Source organism: Tenrec ecaudatus, chromosome 2, assembly GCF_050624435.1.
Source record: "Tenrec ecaudatus isolate mTenEca1 chromosome 2, mTenEca1.hap1, whole genome shotgun sequence".
NCBI lineage: Eukaryota > Metazoa > Chordata > Mammalia > Afrosoricida > Tenrecidae > Tenrec > Tenrec ecaudatus.
The window spans coordinates 78,742,280-78,760,915 of record NC_134531.1 but is presented as its reverse complement, the minus strand read 5'-3'; the positions used below and the strand labels follow the sequence as shown (position 1 = coordinate 78,760,915).

Below are 18,636 nucleotides of genomic sequence, written 5' to 3'. Positions count from 1 at the left end.
GAATTTAAGGCAGAGGCAGTTATTAGAAATAAGGTCATGCACTTCAGTATGTATAGAGTCCATCTTTGAACCTAGGTATTGCCATTAAACATTAACATTTGATTGGAAGTGATTTCATTTTGTTTACTTACCAGAAAAATAACAGGAGGCAAAATGTTCATGTTTGCCTTATCTTTTATCCAAAATGCAATTGCTTAAATTTCACCAGTGAAGAGGAACCTGAGTTTCTGCTTAGATTCCAACTAAGCTATAAAAGTCTGGTTTTCTCGTTTCTTACTATCAGAAGATTGGATTTCTTTTAAAATTCTATGCAGCGATGGAAATTTAAAAGATAAGTTATGCATCAGGATTATGTTATGAGGGAAAAAGTGCATTTCGTTTTGTCACTCAAAATGAAAAGTCCACTATTCAGTGGAGAGTAACTGGAGATGTTTATTTGACTATGTAAAATCTATTTTAAAGATACCATTCTCTCCCCCCCAAACTGCTTTTCAGTAACAAGAGTAAGGCATTCATTTTTTAAATGGAGTAATAAATATATTTGACAAGAATTTTGGTGGCGCCAAGTTATTTGTGATGTTGTCACATGTAACAACATAGAAATTTGTCATCTCATTTAGTTAAAAAAAATTCTTCCTGGTAATATCCTATCACTTTCTCTCTCACCAACATCCACTATACATTAGCTGTGCACCTATATTTTTTATTGCAATAGCTCAGCGAGACAAGCTTGCCCCAAATTTGGCTTTCTTTCATTCTCTGGAATTGCTCTTTAATTTGCCTTTTATATTAAAAAGAGATTAATAATCTGAGGCCTCTCCTTTAGATTTAGGTATTTGAATATGAAATTTAGTGTATCTATCAATGTGTTTGTTTATTTTGACCTGAAGTTTAGAAGGTTGAGTAAATTATAGTCCGTAATTCAAGTTACAGTCTCATCCTTGGTCTAGTTAGACCCTTCAAAGTACTGAGTGTACGTTTTGTGAAGTGCTATCAAGTACGCTCCATCTCAAACTGACCCTGTGCACAACAGAACAAAGCACCGCCCGCCGCGCGCCATCCTTGTAATCATTACCACGGATGACGACGTTTTTTGGAGCCACTGCCATTCCTTGTTGAGGGTCTTCCCCCTTTCTGTGCTCACCCTCTGCCAAGCATGATGTCCTTTTCCTGGGACCGGTCCCTCCTGATAAGATGTCCAAAGTAAGAAGCAAGAACACAATTCACTGTTCTCACTTATAAGGCACATTGTCAATGGCTGTATGCCTTTCGAGACAGATTTGTTCATTTAATTAGCATTCCTTAATTCATTTACTCCTGTTTTCTCCTCTGTCTCATGTTTACAACCATTGTCTTTATAGTAAATCATTGTAATGTGTCTTGTATCTTTTGTTTGTATTTTTGAAGGGTTCAACTGTGCATGATTTTTCTTGCGCTTAGAGCTTATATCAATTAAAAAAATTAAACCAAGGGAAAGAGCTGAAGGTTTGTTACGCTTCTTGTGCTTCAAAAAGAACTTTTATATTTTTACTTTTTAAGGGTAGCCACTAATTTGCTTGGGTACAGTAGACTTAGTAGTCTGTATTTTGAAGTTTATTTCAGAATGGTTTTTAAGGTCAGAAGAAAGTATAAGAAAATCCACGACCCCATTCCAGAAATCAAGCAGACAGTTACACTCAGATAAATTGACGGCGGCAGTTCAAATGTGATTAGCGTAAAGGTATATTTTCTGAACACAGCTAGGACTCTTAGAAAAGCCAACACACTCAGTCATTCTGAATACATTTTTTAAGAAAATGCACAGAAGCCAGATAGGAATTTTGAGACTTTTTTCATTGAAGGTAAATTTTAATGCAATTAAATTCACAAATATACCAATTGAAATATCCAATGCTAGTAGTTATCTAAAGCACACATGGCAGACACACAAACATCTATTCTTTCCATGCGTGCGCCCCCATTCGTATCATGGTTTGGAAGTGGGAGCATAGACTCCCCTTAGACTGCAAGTCAGCAGGTGGTTCTTTACAGTTACTTGAGCAAAATCCATACAAAATAGCGATCTTTACTTGTTAACCCACAATGATTTTCTTTACTTGTTAACTCTGAAGGAAATATCCTCAAAACTGCATTTTGTTAACATTTTTTGTACTAATGGGTAGAAAAACTGAACTAGCCTAATGTCGAAAAGTTTAAACTTCCTTAAACTTTTGGTTCCTGGTACCACTACCACAGTTTACAGGGCAATATGCTCGATGTAAAGAAAAGAAAAAGACAAAGCTGCCACAGGTAAACGATTTCAGGAATGTATATCTAATTGACAGGAGAGTGCATTAATCAGTCCTGAACAAGAAAGGTTTCCTGTTTAATCTGCAGTGGCTTTTCTGACTACGGGTCACTGTTGCTCTGGGGCGGATTTTTATAGTTCCTCTGATGCATTTGGAATGACTTTCTCAAAGTAACTGCAGCTTTCCCAACAACTCCTCACTCTCCTAAGAACTGTAATGCTTTTCTGCCGAATTTTTAGAATCATCTGCTTCCATCACCAGATCCATAAGCACCGCCGTAAGGATTGCCCGAGCTTCTTCCACTACAGCTACCCCTTTCATGGGTACATACTTTGTTGCTGTTGTCTACTGTGATGTCCAAAATTATTATTGTTTTCATTACTACCAAAGTTACCACTACCAAAATTTCCTCCTTCATTGTATCCACCACTTTGGTTTCCGTATCCTGGTCTACCACTATCATAGCCCCTCTATTACTATAACCAGGACCCTTCCACAGTTGCCACCATCACCTCCAAACCCACTATATCCACCGTCACCTCCTCCAGAACTAACTCTGATGCCGCCACCTCTACCACCATAGCCCCCTCTTCCACCAAAGTTCCCGCCCCCACCTGCAAAGGTTTCTCCACAACCCATAATGTTTCTAGATACACCTTCACAGCCTCTCTGCTTTCCAGCAGGCTGCATCTCTTGTTTTCAAAGGGCCTTTTCCAGTTCACATCTATGCTCATTAGTAGTATGGTATTTCTGAGGAGTTTTATCAACTCTATCCTGATAATCATAAGTTACAAAAGCAAATCCTTTGTGTTTCCCACTCTGCCTGCCCTCCATGACTTCTGTGGTTTCAATCTTGCCATGGTTTTCAAATTAGTGCCTCAAACTAGATTCTTCTGCATCGTCTTTTATGCCAACAAAAATTCCCTTCACTGTTAAATGAGCGTCAGGCTTTACAGAATCCCGCTCGAAAAAGTTCTCTTTGGTTCCTTTACATGTGCATAAACCTGTGTGAGCGGGCACAAGTTGCTGCATCTACCTCTTCAACACAGAGGAAAACTAAAGCTTGGAGCATTATTTTTTTGGGGGGCAAGGGGGGAATCTCCCATCACCACACCATCTGGGAGTTGCCTCAATTCCTCTTATACTGGCACCTGTACTTTCACAGTGGAGACGGCCAATAAACAGTGTTTGCAACTGCTCAGGTTACTTTGAATCATGACCCTCCATTTAAGATGGGACTCGCATCTTCCAACCTGTGTTCAATATGAGACTGAGAGCCTGTTTGTATGTTTTCTTGTAACACATAATATAGGTTGTTTTGATACAAGGGTTCTAATTTGCACAAAGGATTTTTTTTGTGCTATAGATCGTTTTATTTTCAGGGAGTATTGTCCATCTTGCTGTTTCTATGTTCGGTATCCATTACTGACAGTTCCCCAGGGTATTTCCTGTTTTACATTGTGTGAGAATTCCTGTCCTCACCTTCTCTTATTTTTTTTAAAGAGATTATCCTATGTATTTGAAAATGGACTAGGTCAGACGAATTATTTAAGGGTAATTATAGCTTAATTCAGTGATTTAAAAAGTGAATAAGTTTAACATTTTGAAAGCATTTAGACAAATCTAGAAAAATATGTTATTTACATCCCCCCCGTTTTAACTTGATAGGTAATTAAAAAATAACTTACTATTATTATTTTTATTAAGCACCAAAGTTAGTCTGGCTGAAAAGCACTTGGCTGTGTCATTGCTTACAACTTCACATTTATTAGAGCGGAAGTAAATTTGTTGATTCCATTTGCAAATGTTAATCCCTGTACTGGCCTTTAATATTGCACAATGATTTGGACACCAATCAAGCAATCAGAAATCGATTCATTACAAAAGCAATGAAAATGTAGCATCTAGTTTATAATTTAGTTGTTGACAACCCTTCTCTGACCAAAATTATTTCTTTTTAACCGTACTGTTGTCATGTATAGGGAGGAGCCCTAGTGGCGGAGTAGATAAAGCACTCAGTTGCTGAGTAGTAATTCAGTGCTAAAGGTTGGTAATTCTAACCATCAGCTCTTCTGTGGGAGAAAGATGTGTCTGTTTGCTTCCTTAAGGATTTATAACTTTGGAAACCCTGTGGGGCAGTTCTACCCAGTTGTACTTCTTTGCTATAAGTTGAAATGGGCTTGATGGCAGTGGGTTTGGCTTGGTTTTGAGTATCGTGCGCTAAATAGAGACGGTACTGTTGTTGCTAGACACTGTCCTTCCTGTTGGTCCTGACTCAGTGTGGCCCTGTGTACAACAGAATGAAACACCGCTCAGTCCTGTGCCATCCTCACAATTGTTGTTCTGTTTGAGCCCTTTGTTGTAGCCACTGTATCCATTCATCTTATTCAGGACATTCCTCCTTTTTGCTGCCTTTCTTCTTTACCAAGCTTGATGCCCTTCTCCAGGGACTAGTCACTCCTGAAACTTCCAAAGTACATCAGACAGTCTCATCATCTTTGCCTCTCAGGAGCATTCTGGTTGCAGTTCTTCCAAAACAGATTTGTTAGGTTTTTTTGGAAGCTTATGGTAATTTCAATATTCTTTGCCAGCACCATAATTCATATGCCTCCATTCTTTTTCAGTTTTCCTTATTCAGTGTTGAACTTTCATGTGAAAATGAGGAATGTCATGGCTTGGGTTAGGTGCATCTTCTCCTCAAAGTAACATCCTTGCTTTTCAATCCTTTGAAGACAGTTTTGCAATCTGGAGGAGTAAACAGTGGGCTGAATTGTTACTGGCTGACATGGGAGAGGGGGAGGCGGGGGAAAGAAGAGGGTGTGTGTGAACAAAGTCAGGGACAGGGGAACAACAAGTGATCTAAAATCGCTGGCAAGGAGGTCATAGGATATTTGGTGGGACTTGATAAGGGCAATGTAGCCACGAGGAATTACTGAAACCTGAATGAAGGTTGAACATGATAATGGAATAAGAGGAAAGCAAAAGGAAATAGAGGAAAGAACTAGGAGGCAAAGGACATTTATAGAGGTCTAAATACAGGCTTGTACATATGTAAATATATATATATAACGATAGGTAAATAGACTTATGTTCATATATTTATATGTTAAGTATTAAGGCACCAGGTGGACATTGGACCTCTACTCAAGTACTCCCTCAATGCAAGAATACTTTGTTCTAATAACCTGGCATTCTGTGATGCTCACTTTCCCAACATGATCTCTGAAGACAAAAGGGTCCATAAGCAAATGTGGTGAAGAAAGCTGATGGTTCCTGGCTATCAAAAGATACAGTCTGGGGTCTTAAAGGCTTGAAGATAAACAAGTAGTCATCTAGCTGAGAAGCAACAAAACCCACATAGAAGAAGCATACCAGCCTGTGTTATCCTGAGATGTTGATAGGATCAGGTATTAGGTATCAAAGACCCAGAACAAAAAATCATATCAATGTGAATGAGGGGGTGTGCAGAGTGGAGACCCAAAGACCATCTGTAGACAGTTGGATATTCCCTTACAGAAAAGTCACAAGGAGGAGATGAGCCAGTCAGGGTGTAGTATAGCACCAATGAAACATATAGCTTTCCTCTGGTTCTTTGAAGCTTCTCCCCGCCTCCACTATCATGATTTCAGTTCTTACAAATCTGGCTATTCTCAGCATGTTCAGGGGTACAGATAAGAGCTGGAAACACAGGGAATCCAGGACATATAACCCTCAGGAGGAGGGTAGTGATATCTGGAAAGTAAAGTAAAGGTGGGGGGAGAAAGGGGCACCCAATCACAGTGATCTATATATAATCCCCTCCGAGGGGGATGGACAATAGAAAAGTGGGTGAAGGGAGACATTGGTCAGTGTAAGACATGACAAATAATAGTTTATAAATTATCAAGGTTTTGTGAGGGAGGGAGCATGGGAGAGTGTGAAAACGAGCTGATACCAAGGGCTCAAGTAGAAAGAAAATGGTTTGAAAATGATGATGGCAACATATGTACAAATGTGCTTGACACAATGGATGTTTGTATGGATTTTGATAAGGGCTGTAAGAGCCCCCAGTAAAATGATTAAAAAAGACGATTTGTGCAGCAGGATTCTGTTTGATCTTCTGACTGCTGCTTCCATGAGCTTTGATTGTGGAGTCAAACAAGACAAAATCAATCTTTATTCCGATTTTCATGATGTTATCTATTGGTGCAGTTGTAAGGATTTGGGTTATCTTTACATTAAGTTGGAATCCGTACTGAATGCTACCATCTATGATCTTCATCGGTTAATACTTCAAGACCTTCCCCCTTTCAGCATGCAGGGTTGTGTCATCTGCATGTCCAGGTTGTGCCTTCTTCCTGATCCAGCATTCTTCATCATATGATTTAGCTTCTGATTATTTGCTAAGCGTACAGACTGAGTAGGTATACTGGGAGGACAACCCTGGTGTCCACCTTGATAGATTTGAATCCATGCAGTATTCTCTTGTTTCATTTGCACAACTGCCTCCTGATCCGAGTACAAGGGCTGCATGACCACAGTGAAGGGTTCTGCAGTTCTCGTTCTTCGCAAAGCTGTCCATGCTTTATTTCCATCTTCACAGTAGAATCATAGTCCTTGGAACACAAGTAAATATCTTTCTGATGTTCTCAATTTTTTAAGCCAATATAAGAAAACATATTATGAGTTATAGTGTACTGTGAGATATCAACCAAGGCAAAGTCGTTGCTTTGAGTCAATCCTGACCCATGGTGACCTTAGAGGATGGAGTAGAACTGGCGCTGTGCGTTTCCGAGAGAACCTCCTCATCTTTTTCCTGCAGAGTGACTGGTGGCTTAGAACTACTGACTTTGTGGTTAGTAGCCCAGTGTGTAGCTCACTACATCATTAGGACTCCTTAATATATTAGCTCCATTGTAATAAAGGAGTAATTGAGACTCAAGGTATTAAGAAACTTACACAAGGCTGCCTGGGTAGTATGTCATAGTCAGGACGAGACCTGAATCTTATCATCCCTAAACCGACGTTCTTTATGCTGTGACCATGTTTTCAAACTCTGTTCTAGGAGCTCTGAAGGAGATAGGCATGACATAGGCTGGGATCATATTATAGTAGTCTACTATTAATTACTTTTATATCATGGGGAAAAATGTTCTGTTTTTTGAAAAAAAAAGATTCCGCTGCTTTTATACGAATGTGAAAATCATCGTGCTTTATAATTGTTATTACTTGGTTTTGGAAGCTCTAAGTCAAATTAGTCGATATTAACTCCACAAAGGCATGAAAAAAAGCCCCACTAGACTTGTAGTCTTTCTCTCATTTTTATTTTTATAAAGATCATTTTATTGGATGCTCTTACAGCCCTTATAACAATCCATATGTCAATTGTATCAAGCACATTTGTCCATACGCTGACACCATTGTTTTCTAAACATTTACATTCTATTTGAGCCCTTGGTATCAGCTCTTCTTTTCACCCTCCCCCCTCCCTCCCACCCTCATGACCCCTTTATAAATTACAAATTATTATTTTTTATATCTTATACTGAATGCTGTCTCCCCCCACAGTTTCCCTCTCCTCTCCCACCCTCCAGTTCCCCCTACCCTCCTGGTATTGCTACTCTACTCCCATTTCTGTTCCTGAGGGGTTTATCTGACCTGGAGTCAGTATGTCCTGAGTTCTTTTCTGTAGCTGTGTATGTGTTCTGGCCTAGCCCACAGTGAAAGGCAGGATTGGGGTCATGATAGTGGGGGAAGAGGAAGCCTCAAGGAACCAGAGGAATATTGTATGTTTCATCGGTGCCATACTGCATCCTGATTGACTCATCTCTTCCTTGCCACCTTTCTGTGACAGGATGACGCATTGTCTTCAGATGGGTTTGGGGGTCTCTGTTCTGACTCCCCTTATTCTCAACAATGCTTGTTTGTTTGTTTGTTTTTGGGGGTCTTCTGATGCCTGTTCCCTGATCCCGTCGACTCCTCATGGTCACACAGGCTGGTGTGCTTCCATGTGGGCTGTTGCTCCTCTGCTAGATGGCTGCTTGTTTAACTCCATAGATTTCTAGTCTTGAAAGACTTGCTGCACTTACATATCTGTCTTGTTGTCATCAGACTCCCCCTTACATTTAGAATAAAGCTCACCCTCCTTTAGAAGCCTGCAGCCTGTGGTCTTTGACAGATTCTCCAAGTATACCCCTTAACTGTTCTCCTTCTTATTCATGGTCTTGTAGTTCCACGCCCTGCATCAGTTCTTGAATAGGAGAGCTCAGGGCTCACACCAGGGCTTTGTTTCCTAGTGCTCTAACTTTCCCAGCACTGTTCCCGACTGCTATGTTTTATCCATCAGCTCTCAGAGGCCTTCCCAGATTACCCTTCTACCACAGATCTTCCTGCACGCTCCATACAGTGCTTGTTTGTTTCTCTCTTTTACATCCTATCACACAAAGTGAAATTCCTAAATAACTAAGAGACACTAAATTTCATGTATGCTGGGACCATGTCTGTCTTACTCATCTTTGAATCCTAGATGCTTCATTTAGTAGCTAGCCTGCAATAAATATTTACTGAATGAGTAGCATTATTAAGATATGTTCATTTATACTCATTGTGCTCTGAGGAAAATGTCCAAGTATATATACATTCAATGGCAGTATCCTTAGAAAAATGATTTTAGTGTTTCAGTGTGTAATGGTTGTAGTACTTAAACAGTCATGATTTAAAGAATGCAGCACCTGACTCACATGTGATTTGCTTTATACCCACAAACAACCTTGTGAGATTAGTAGTATCATATCCTTACTTCATAGCAAATGAAGCAGCATCATTGATAATGAGAGGTTTATTGATACTTTCCCCAAACCACTTAGCCAATAACTGGTGAAACAGGGATTTGAACGTAATCTTATCTGTAACTAAAGTCAGCGTTCCACTTGTTTGCTTACTAAATTAATGCTAAAGTTGTCTGGGAAATTCACTTATAATGAATGCTTCCTTTTCCAGTAATGCTGGATAAATGAGGTGTTACTGTAATAAGTTGCTAATTGAATAGTGTAGAGAGTAAGTGAAAAAGAAATTAAAGAAGGAAAAGGTGTATGTTGAAGTCATCAGGGAAACTTCATCGGGGAACTGCAGGATTTTAATTCTTTTCATTATTGCTATAAATACTGGACTTTGCAGGGTGCTCAGGATACAAATAAGTAGGAGAGTAGAGGGATTCCAGTTTGTAGAGACTTGGCAGTTGTTTGAGTATTGTAAAAAGAGTACTAGTGTAAATGGAAGAGAGGATTTATATTGGAGAAAATGGAACTATTTATTGAGAAAGTGGAAGAGGGAAGCATATAAACCATATAGGACTTAACTTTTCTATAACAGAGATGTCAGTTTGAGGACTGAGGTACATCAGTAATTACTCAAGACATGGTAGTTTCCATAGTCTCATGTGCAAGTGAAAGCTAGACAATGAAGAAGGAAGACAAGAGAAACTGATTCCTTTGCATTAAAGTGTTGGAGAAGTATATTGGCTGCCAGAATATGAACAAATCTGTTTTGGAAGAAGCAGAGCTGGACTGTTCCTTGGAAGTGAGGACATGTCAGGAGAGATCTGCCCTTGGAGAAGGACATCATGCTTGCTAAACTAGAGGTCAGCATAAAAGAGGACAACCCTGCAAAAGAGATGAATTGATGCAGTAGTGACTGCCAAAGTGGAAAGTGAAACATCCTTCAGTGTTTTGTAAGGAGACATGAGAGGGGGAGGGAGGAAGAGGGAGAGGGAGGGAGGGAGGGAGAAATAGAGAGAGAGAGAGAGAGAGAGAGAGAGAGAGAGAGATCTTCAAGATCTTTTCCTGGGAATGACATAACAGCATCTTAACATCAAATTGCCATTGTGTTGAACCGTGTCTGTGAATTCTATATGTTAGTGTTATTTTAGGCTTTATGTGCTATATTTGGTATGATTTAGTAGCTTCATTTGGGGACTCTAGGAATGCTCGACATTTTTTCCCAAATAAATGAATATTCATTGCTTACTTGTTTTTTGCCTTTTTGGCAAAACCCTATGAAAGGTTTTACAGGAATGTTCTCCTTTTGGATAGAGGGGGAAAGTATCATGATCTTTAAAAATACATGTGCTTTATATGCATAAAGTGCCTTCATTTTAAAGTTTGCGTGCTATAGATCAACATCTTTTTTTTCATTCAGTACTTAAAAAAATACTTTTGATAATGGAAAATTTCAAACCTACAGAAATCCCTCTAGCTAACTAGTGAGGTTGTTATCTGTTCCTGTATTTGCTAGGCATTATCCTTTTGTTATTGTTATTAGGTGCTATTGAGTTGCTTCTGACTCACAGCAACCTGTCTGCAACAGATCTAAGTGTGGTTCAGTCCTGCACCATCCTTCCTGACAGTCATTCCTGTGCTTGAGCCCATTGCTGCGGCCACTGTCAGTCCATCTCATTGAGCCTTCCCCTTTGTCATGTCCCCTACTTTACAGTGACTCTGCTTAACCAAGCATGATGTCCTTTTCCAGAAACTAGTTTCTCCTTATGTTTCACCCAAAGTATGTGAGCTGAAATCTCACCACCCTCACTTCTAAGGAACATTTTGACTGTACTTTTCCAAGACAGATTTGCTTCTAGTCTGGCAGTGTTCTTCACTAACACCATAGTTCAGTTGCATCAGTTCATCTATGGTCTTCCTTATTCATTGTCTAGCTTTCACAGGTACATGAGAAGATTGAAAATACCTTGCTTTGGGCCAGCCACAGAAGCCCTGGTTGTGTGTTAGTGGGTTACACGTTGGACTTCTAATCGTAAGGTCAGCAGTTCAAACACTGGCTACTCCACTAGAAAGCTGAGACTTTCTACTCCTACAGAGATTTACAGCTTCAGAAACACACGTGGGCAGTCCTATAGAGTTGATGTGAGTTGGAATAGACTCGATTATATTGATTTTCTGATTTTTGGGCCAAGCACAACTTAATCCTCAAAGTGACATCTTTGTTCTTTAGCACTTTAGAGGTCTTGTGTCGCAGATTTGCCCAATGCAATATGTCATTTGAGTTCTTGACTGCCGCTTCCATGAGTGCTGATTATGGATCCAAGTCAAGTGAAAATTTTAACAATTTTAATCTTTCTGTTTATCAAGTATTTATAGCCTCCCATTCTTCCTTTTTTGCCTAGTGAACTTTCTGCTTATTCATAGCTCAATCAGACTTCATAAATACCATTTCCAGAAAGAGTTTCCCTGACCACTTTATCTAAAGAGAGTACACCCATCATTTTCTATCCATATGTCCTATCTTTTTCATCACAACCTCTGTTATATTATATTAAAGCATATTATATTAAATTATGCTTATTTATTTATTTTTACTGCTTAAGACTTAAGTTCATTGAATTTAAGACTATATTGTCTTGTTCACACCTGTATTAGTACTACCTTAAAATACAGGTGCTCAGTAAATATTTGTTGAATGAATACAAATTCACTATTTGTATGTACTTTGCCTACTTTCCTGTTAGCAGGCAATATCCTAGATGATCATCTTTGTTGATTTTAGGCATTGTAAAATAGCATGTTGATTTTTTCTGTGGTGTCTTCCTTAATTCTTAAGTTGTTAAATCATCACACCTCAACCCTTAAGTCAACATGATAGGATTTTCATTGTAGTCCTTTCTATCCTGATCACAAGCCTGCTACATTTACTCTATTAGTTTTATATTTACAATTTTATATTTTATGTTTATAATCCCTTAGGTATTTACCTGTGTATAAGATATGAGATGTAGTGTCTAATTTTATTCTACAGAATGCAAACAATAAATACTGTAGAATGCAATCAATCAATTCCTTTTTGATTGGTAACATGTCCTTATTACACATGAATTATTTTTTCAATTTCATTGATCAGTTATCTGTTTGCATCTAGTGTCACACTGTTTTTATTACAGTGACTTCTGTTAGGCAAAACCTCCTCCTTTATTTAGCAGCAGATAAAATAACTACAAAAATAATAAAGTAACTAAGCTTAACTTATTTTTTTACCCCCCCACTTAACTTATTTTTTAAAATGCCTTTCATTAGAAAGAGAGAATAGTTTCTGGCTTTAGTTGATTTTTCACTTAGAAGAGAGTATGTTTGCACCAATGATGGCATTATGGTTTTGTTGTATGCTGCCTTCTCGTCAGCCCCCAACTAACTCATAATGGCCATGTGGACAGCGCAGTTAAACACTGCTGCTGAGTGCTTTACCCTTCTTGTGACTGGCTGCACGTCAGGCCATTGTGATTTGTAGGGGTTTTCATAGCTGATGGGCAGCCCTTTCTCCTCTTCAGTCTTAGTTGAGAAACGTATTCACCATTATAGCGACATACCAACCTCCAGAGACAGAAACATGGTAGCTGTGAGTTTGGTGTCTTGGGTAGGAATTGAATCTGGATCTCCTTCATGGAAAGCAAGAACTCTGCCTTGAACTACCATTGCCACCTACAAAAGATGCAGCAGCTTTTTGTGGGGTTTCAAAGGAGGAAGACAGACCATTTGCTAGATAAATCAGGGAGCTTTGCTGCTGACGTTGGCTAAGTATTGGATTGCTAAGCACAAGGTTGGTAGTACAAACCTATCAACCATTCTGTGGAAGAGAGATAAGGATATCTGCATGCACCTATACAAGAATTACAGCGTCTGAAGACCCAATGCCCATCTGTAGACAGCTGGACATCCCTTCCAGAGGGGTAGTGGGGAGGAGATGGGTCACTCAGGGTTCAGTGTAGCAACAATGAAACTCAAAACCTTCCTCTAGTTCCTGAACGCTTTCTCCCCTCCCAATCATCATGACCCCAATTCTACCTTGCGGACCTGGTTATACCAGAGGATGTACAGTGGTGCAGTGGGGATCCGGAGGCACAGGGAATCTAGGACAGACGAACCTCTCAACACCAGCGGTGGGAGTGGCGACACCAGGAGGGAAGGGGGTGTAGAAAGGGAGAACCGATCTTGGAGATCTATGTGTAGCCTCCTCTCTGGGAGATTGGCAAGGGGGAGGCGGGTGAGGGGAGATGCTGGGGAGTGTAAGATAAGATATAATAATTATTTATAAACTATCAAGGGACCAGGGGTGGGATCAGGGAGGGAGGGGGATGGGGGAAAAAAAGGGAAACCGAGCTGATTCCAGGAACCCAAGTGGAAGGTGGATTATGAGAATGATGAGTGCAACGAATGTATAAGGGTACTTTGCTCAATTGATGTATGTACAGACTATGATAAGAGCCTTATGAGCCCCAATAAAAAGATTTTAAAAAAAAGAAAGTAAAAGGAACTTTGATATTCTGCTTGCAAATGCATAGATGAATGAGTCAGTTTTATCTTGTAATGCGGAGTTCTTCTGCAGGTATTATGTTAGGCCTGTCATTTACACGTCATATTTAAACCTTATAGTACCCTTGATGAGGTAGAGTTTATTAGCACCATTTGATGAGATAAAAAAGGTTTCAAGAGAGAAAATAACTGCTCGTGGTCACATAGTGAATAGGATATTAGTTCTTTTAGAATCTGTTTGTAGCTGTTATCTCAGTGTTGTACAGATTGGTTTAGATGATTACTATTTCAAAGACGAGGTACAGACTTTACCTTAACACAACCGTTAAACCTCCTGTAACTTTTAATAATTGGAAGAGTGACAGAAAACTGATGGGATGGCCCTCCTGCCTCCCTTTGTCCTCTCAGTTTTCCATCCCCTCTTCCCAGCACAGTGTGCCAGTCTTGTGAGAGAATGCTGTAGCTGTTAAAGAAACGCAAGGTTGGTCCTTGGTCCAGAAATGGGATCAAGTGGCAGAGCTAGGATGGTTCTCCTGGCTCTGAGGTTGAGAGAATGAAGCTTCGCGAGAAGCGATGAGAGTCGTCGGCAGGCTGTGAGCTGGAAAGCATGAGGATGCTCCCAGGGCACTGTGCAGCTCCATGTCGGCACTGGCAGGCTGTAGGTGATGGCACACCATTGCTGACAAGGCCGTATGGCCACCATACCTGCTAGCTCACGTAATGCCCGGATTCTTAACACTGAGACATCCAGACTTCATAATATCCTTTGTGGTGTTGTTCATCTTACTTTTATTTTCTAGAAATATTTGGTAAAATAGCTTTAAAATTTCAGTAAGTAATACAGGGCTTGACACATCACAAGGAGTGCTGGTGACACTGTTGTAAAGTACTTGGCTGCTAACCAAAAGGCTGAGTCCATCAGCCTCTCCCTGGGAGAAAGATGTATCCTGCTTCCATGAGGGTGTCAACCTTGGAAGCCTTAAGAGACAGTTGTCCTCTCCTATGGCCAAGATGGCCATGGGTTTGGGGCCTGGCATATCACAGTTGTGCAGTAGGTGATTTTAGAGTCCGTGATCGGATGTGCCAACAGTGCTGCGAAGAACCAAGGAATGAAAGGTTTTGTTCGTTCAGAATATAAAGTTAGGGAGGATCTGGATGTAGGGGTGGGAGCAGCAGGAAGAGTATAAACTTCTTAAGAAGGAGCAATATCCATGAAAATTGGCTTAGATTTTGTCAGGCCAATTGCCAGGTTCCTGTCAGTGAACCTTATAGTGCATGATTTGTTTTGTTTTTAATTTTTATTTCTACTACAGTACAGTGATATTAATAAATGATTCTGGAAACATAAAGGTGCATTTGTATCTCATAATCCATTAGAGAATACCATTGTCATACAGATTTTGATTTTTAGGTTTTGAATTTTCTATAAGAGCTTCCAAAAGGTTTGATCATCCACTGCCTTGTGTTTTGATCAGTTATGACAATGGCAGATTTTAGCATTAAACAACTTTGGTTTGTGTCTAGGATTTGGTTAGCTCTTGATTGTTTTCAGTTCTTTGCATTTTGTTAAGTGTACAAACTAGTTCATGATCTTTTTTATTTGGAAGTTTTCATGGTACATCAATCCTAAGCTACTGCTTGTTGACTGAGTTGGAAGAGTTCTCTAGACGTTGTAAGATAACCTGGGAATATTTTTAGGAGGCGCAAGAACAAACAGGTGATTTATGAAGCATAAGGATTGGGTTAACACCTTTAGATACTATGACTGACCTGACAATCTCATTAAGTAGTAGCTGCAATTTTTTTTGTCTGTGTGATATCTATCTAGAATTTCTGCATCAGTAGCTGACAGATTCTAGGTCTCCTACATATTGCAACTGTTTTGAAAATAGCATTAAATTGGGTGCTGGGTAAATATCTGAGATAATGTGGAACTGAGCCTTTCTGTATTCCTGTTTTGTTTTAATAGGATTTATTTTTTTTGAGCCAGTATTCTACGTAATATTTTATTCACTGATAATTATCTAGTAAATATGCCTGTAATTTTGGAAACAATAAACCCATTTATTGATGTATTGTGTTTGTGTGTGTGTTTTAAACTGGTCTGATTTTACATTTGCAAGGACTAATCAGGGAAAGTATGTAACAATTCAAGAGTGAAATACTTTTTACCAGCTAAATCAATATACAGATTTAAGTTTTTCTTATGCCTAAATACCTATTGCATTGAAGTATGGTTGAAGCTATATTGGGGATTTGAAGAGTGCGTGACTGTTAGCACTGGAAAGTCCAACAAAAATTTTGTTGTGAAGCTGAGCAGCTGAGGAGAGATGGATTGATATTTACCTAGTCAGATCTTTTGCCTTTATTCTACACGATGATATACGCTAGTGATGTCTTTGAAATCCCCAGGCATTATTTTTACATCTTTTTCTTGAAATTTTATGCAAACATCTAAACAGTAGCTAACCAGTCTAGCTTGAAAAATTTAGCACATGTGTCTTTAGCACCTGAGTGAATCTCTAGTGTTCCAAAGGATTCTGACAGCAACGATGTGTTAAAAAGTTGATGGATTGTGATGCCCAGATTTTAACTGTAATGGTAATGATCAGACACCTAAGGGAGAACATGGAGTGAGCAAAGGATACATTTTCCACCAATATGTGATAGTGGTGACGTTGATTGATAATGGTAGGCTTGGTAGTAGTTCTGGGGCCTTGGAGGTAGCTTTTAATTTAGGGAGTCTTGAGTTGAGAATGGTTGGTACCACCAGAGTTCAAAAACGAAGAACTTCCATGAATTTAGAGCCCAGTATAATCTAAACCCAGCGTTCTTCTGCATCTCCTTATTTATCTCTGGTAAAAACTATGGTCCTAAGCCCCAGGCTCTCTGATTCATTCTCTTATGATGTTTGGTTATGGCTAAAAGTTTCTATAACTTTGCCCCTGTAGGTTCTTTATACCTAGATATGTATATGGCACATATAAGTTCATATGTACAAATAGCTCTGTCAGACCTATTTATAGGTGACTACTTCCCACCCCCTTTAAGCTTGAGATACAGAATTTATATTGTTATGGTTGTGTTAATAAATTGAATGTACAACTTAATAGTTCAAAGCTTGCTCAGGGTAGCTGGTGAAATCTACAGCATTAATTAATGTCTGGATCTCTCAACCTTGATTTTTTTCCTTTCTCATCTCAGCTTTCTTGTAGGAAGCTGGTTGGTCATTACTGGGTGAATTCTGATGGGTGGAACCTACTTTGCCTGCTTTCAAAACCAATATATATCTTATCTCCTTGTTTGTCTTTTTTAGCATCATCATCTTTTATTTTTCCCATGTTTTTATTGTCTTTTATTTTTAAATAATTTTTGTGGGTTTTTCTTTGCTACTTGAATTATTGTGGATCTACTCATTCCATTAGGCCTTTGAATTCTCTGTCTGTGGCACGTATTTCTATGACAGCTACTGTGAAAAGCCCAGTCAGTTTCTTCCTTCATCCACCCCTTCTTATATATGGTATTTCCCTATTGATAATGTGACGCTGTGAGCTTCCCAGGTGGAGCCCAGGTAGCGTAGTAGGTTATGTGCTGGGCTGCTCACTATAAGGTCAGCAGTTCAAGCCCACCAGTGACTTTGCAGGAGAAAGATAGGTATCAGCTCCCATAAAGAGTTGTAGCCCTGTAAACCTTACTTATATAGGGTTGCTATGATCAGCTTATGGCAGTGATTTTTTTAATGAGCTTTCCTTGTCTGCTTCTTCTGCTTTTTATAAAAATATAATTCCTTAATTATTTGATGAATATCTAGTAGGGTACAAAACTCATTTATCAAAAAGAAAAACCATTAGATAAGTGATGGAAAAACATGAGTAGTACAAAAGAATTTTTAGATAACTTTTTTTTAATTTGGAGAGATCAAAACTACATATACACCTAGGACTGGTTCTGATCTTTCAGGTGGACCTTGTGAATTTGGATACCAGTTTTATAATTATGGTTGAAGAAAATACCAGGGTTTACCCTCAAAAAGCTGAGGCTCATTTGTTTTTTTGATGTGAGGGTTTTTTTGGAGTTCATTCCACCAGGTCAGACTGTTCACTATTTAGAGATTCTGAAAAGATTGCAAAATGCGAAAGGGAGAGAAGCAGTAAAAAAAAACCCACGAAAAATAAGCAGATAAAAATGTTAAGATATATAAGCTGAATTTGAATGGATTTCTGAGACCGCATCTTTTCCCTACAGAGTGACTAGTGGGTTCATACTGCTGATTTTGCAATTAGCAACCTAACATGTAACCATGATGCCTCCAGGGCTCCAGTTCCCAAAAAATAATACTCTGCTGCCATTCAGTTGATGCTGAGTCAGGGTAGAGCTGTCCCTCTGAGTATCCAAGAGTGTGTAACTACTAAGCCATCAGGGCTCCCAAAACCAAACTCACTGCATTGAGCTTATTCTGATCCCGTAGTGCAGGATGGAACTGCCTCTGTGGATTTCTGAGACTGGTGGTTTCAAACTGCTGCCGACCTTGTGGTCAGCAGGCCAATCCGTAAGCAGTATGTTACCAGGAACCTAGGACAGTAATAGTGATGCATGGACTATGATAATAGTAGTGGAACTAGATGGAAGGGAGCAGATTGGAGTTTTATTTAAAAGGTAGACTTAGCAGAATTTGGTAATTGTCAGTAACCAGGGTAGCTTTCTGTTATTTGGGCCAGCTAGCATGAGGAGGATGTAATCACGACGGGTGCCATCCACAGATTCAGGGGGAGAGAAAAATGGCTGATGAGAGGATGGGAGCCAGGAAAGATATCACAAGTTAAGGAAAAGAGTTTGAGAAAAGAAAACTACTATATGTCAAAGAATAAGTAAAAAGGTTTAAATCATGATGTTAGAAGTTAAGGTAGAGTTTATGATGCCCTAAAAGAATTGTTAATCAGAAAATGCTAATGATATAATAGCTATTTAAAAAAAATCACTATGTAAATTTGCATGTTCAGATGTACCCCAAGTGTGCATGTGTGTATTGGTGTTTGTGTGTGTGTGCATGCAGC

The 18,636-nt window shown here is 39.3% G+C and overlaps 1 protein-coding gene and 1 pseudogene across 3 annotated transcripts in view; one reads left to right on the top strand and one right to left on the bottom strand.

Annotated features, from left to right (window-relative positions):
- Nucleotides 1–18,636, top strand: part of SSBP2 (single stranded DNA binding protein 2) — a 316,310-nt gene that overhangs the window by 29,755 nt on the left and 267,919 nt on the right. The window lies entirely within an intron of this gene.
- Nucleotides 2,530–3,515, bottom strand: LOC142438800 (heterogeneous nuclear ribonucleoprotein A3-like; annotated as a pseudogene).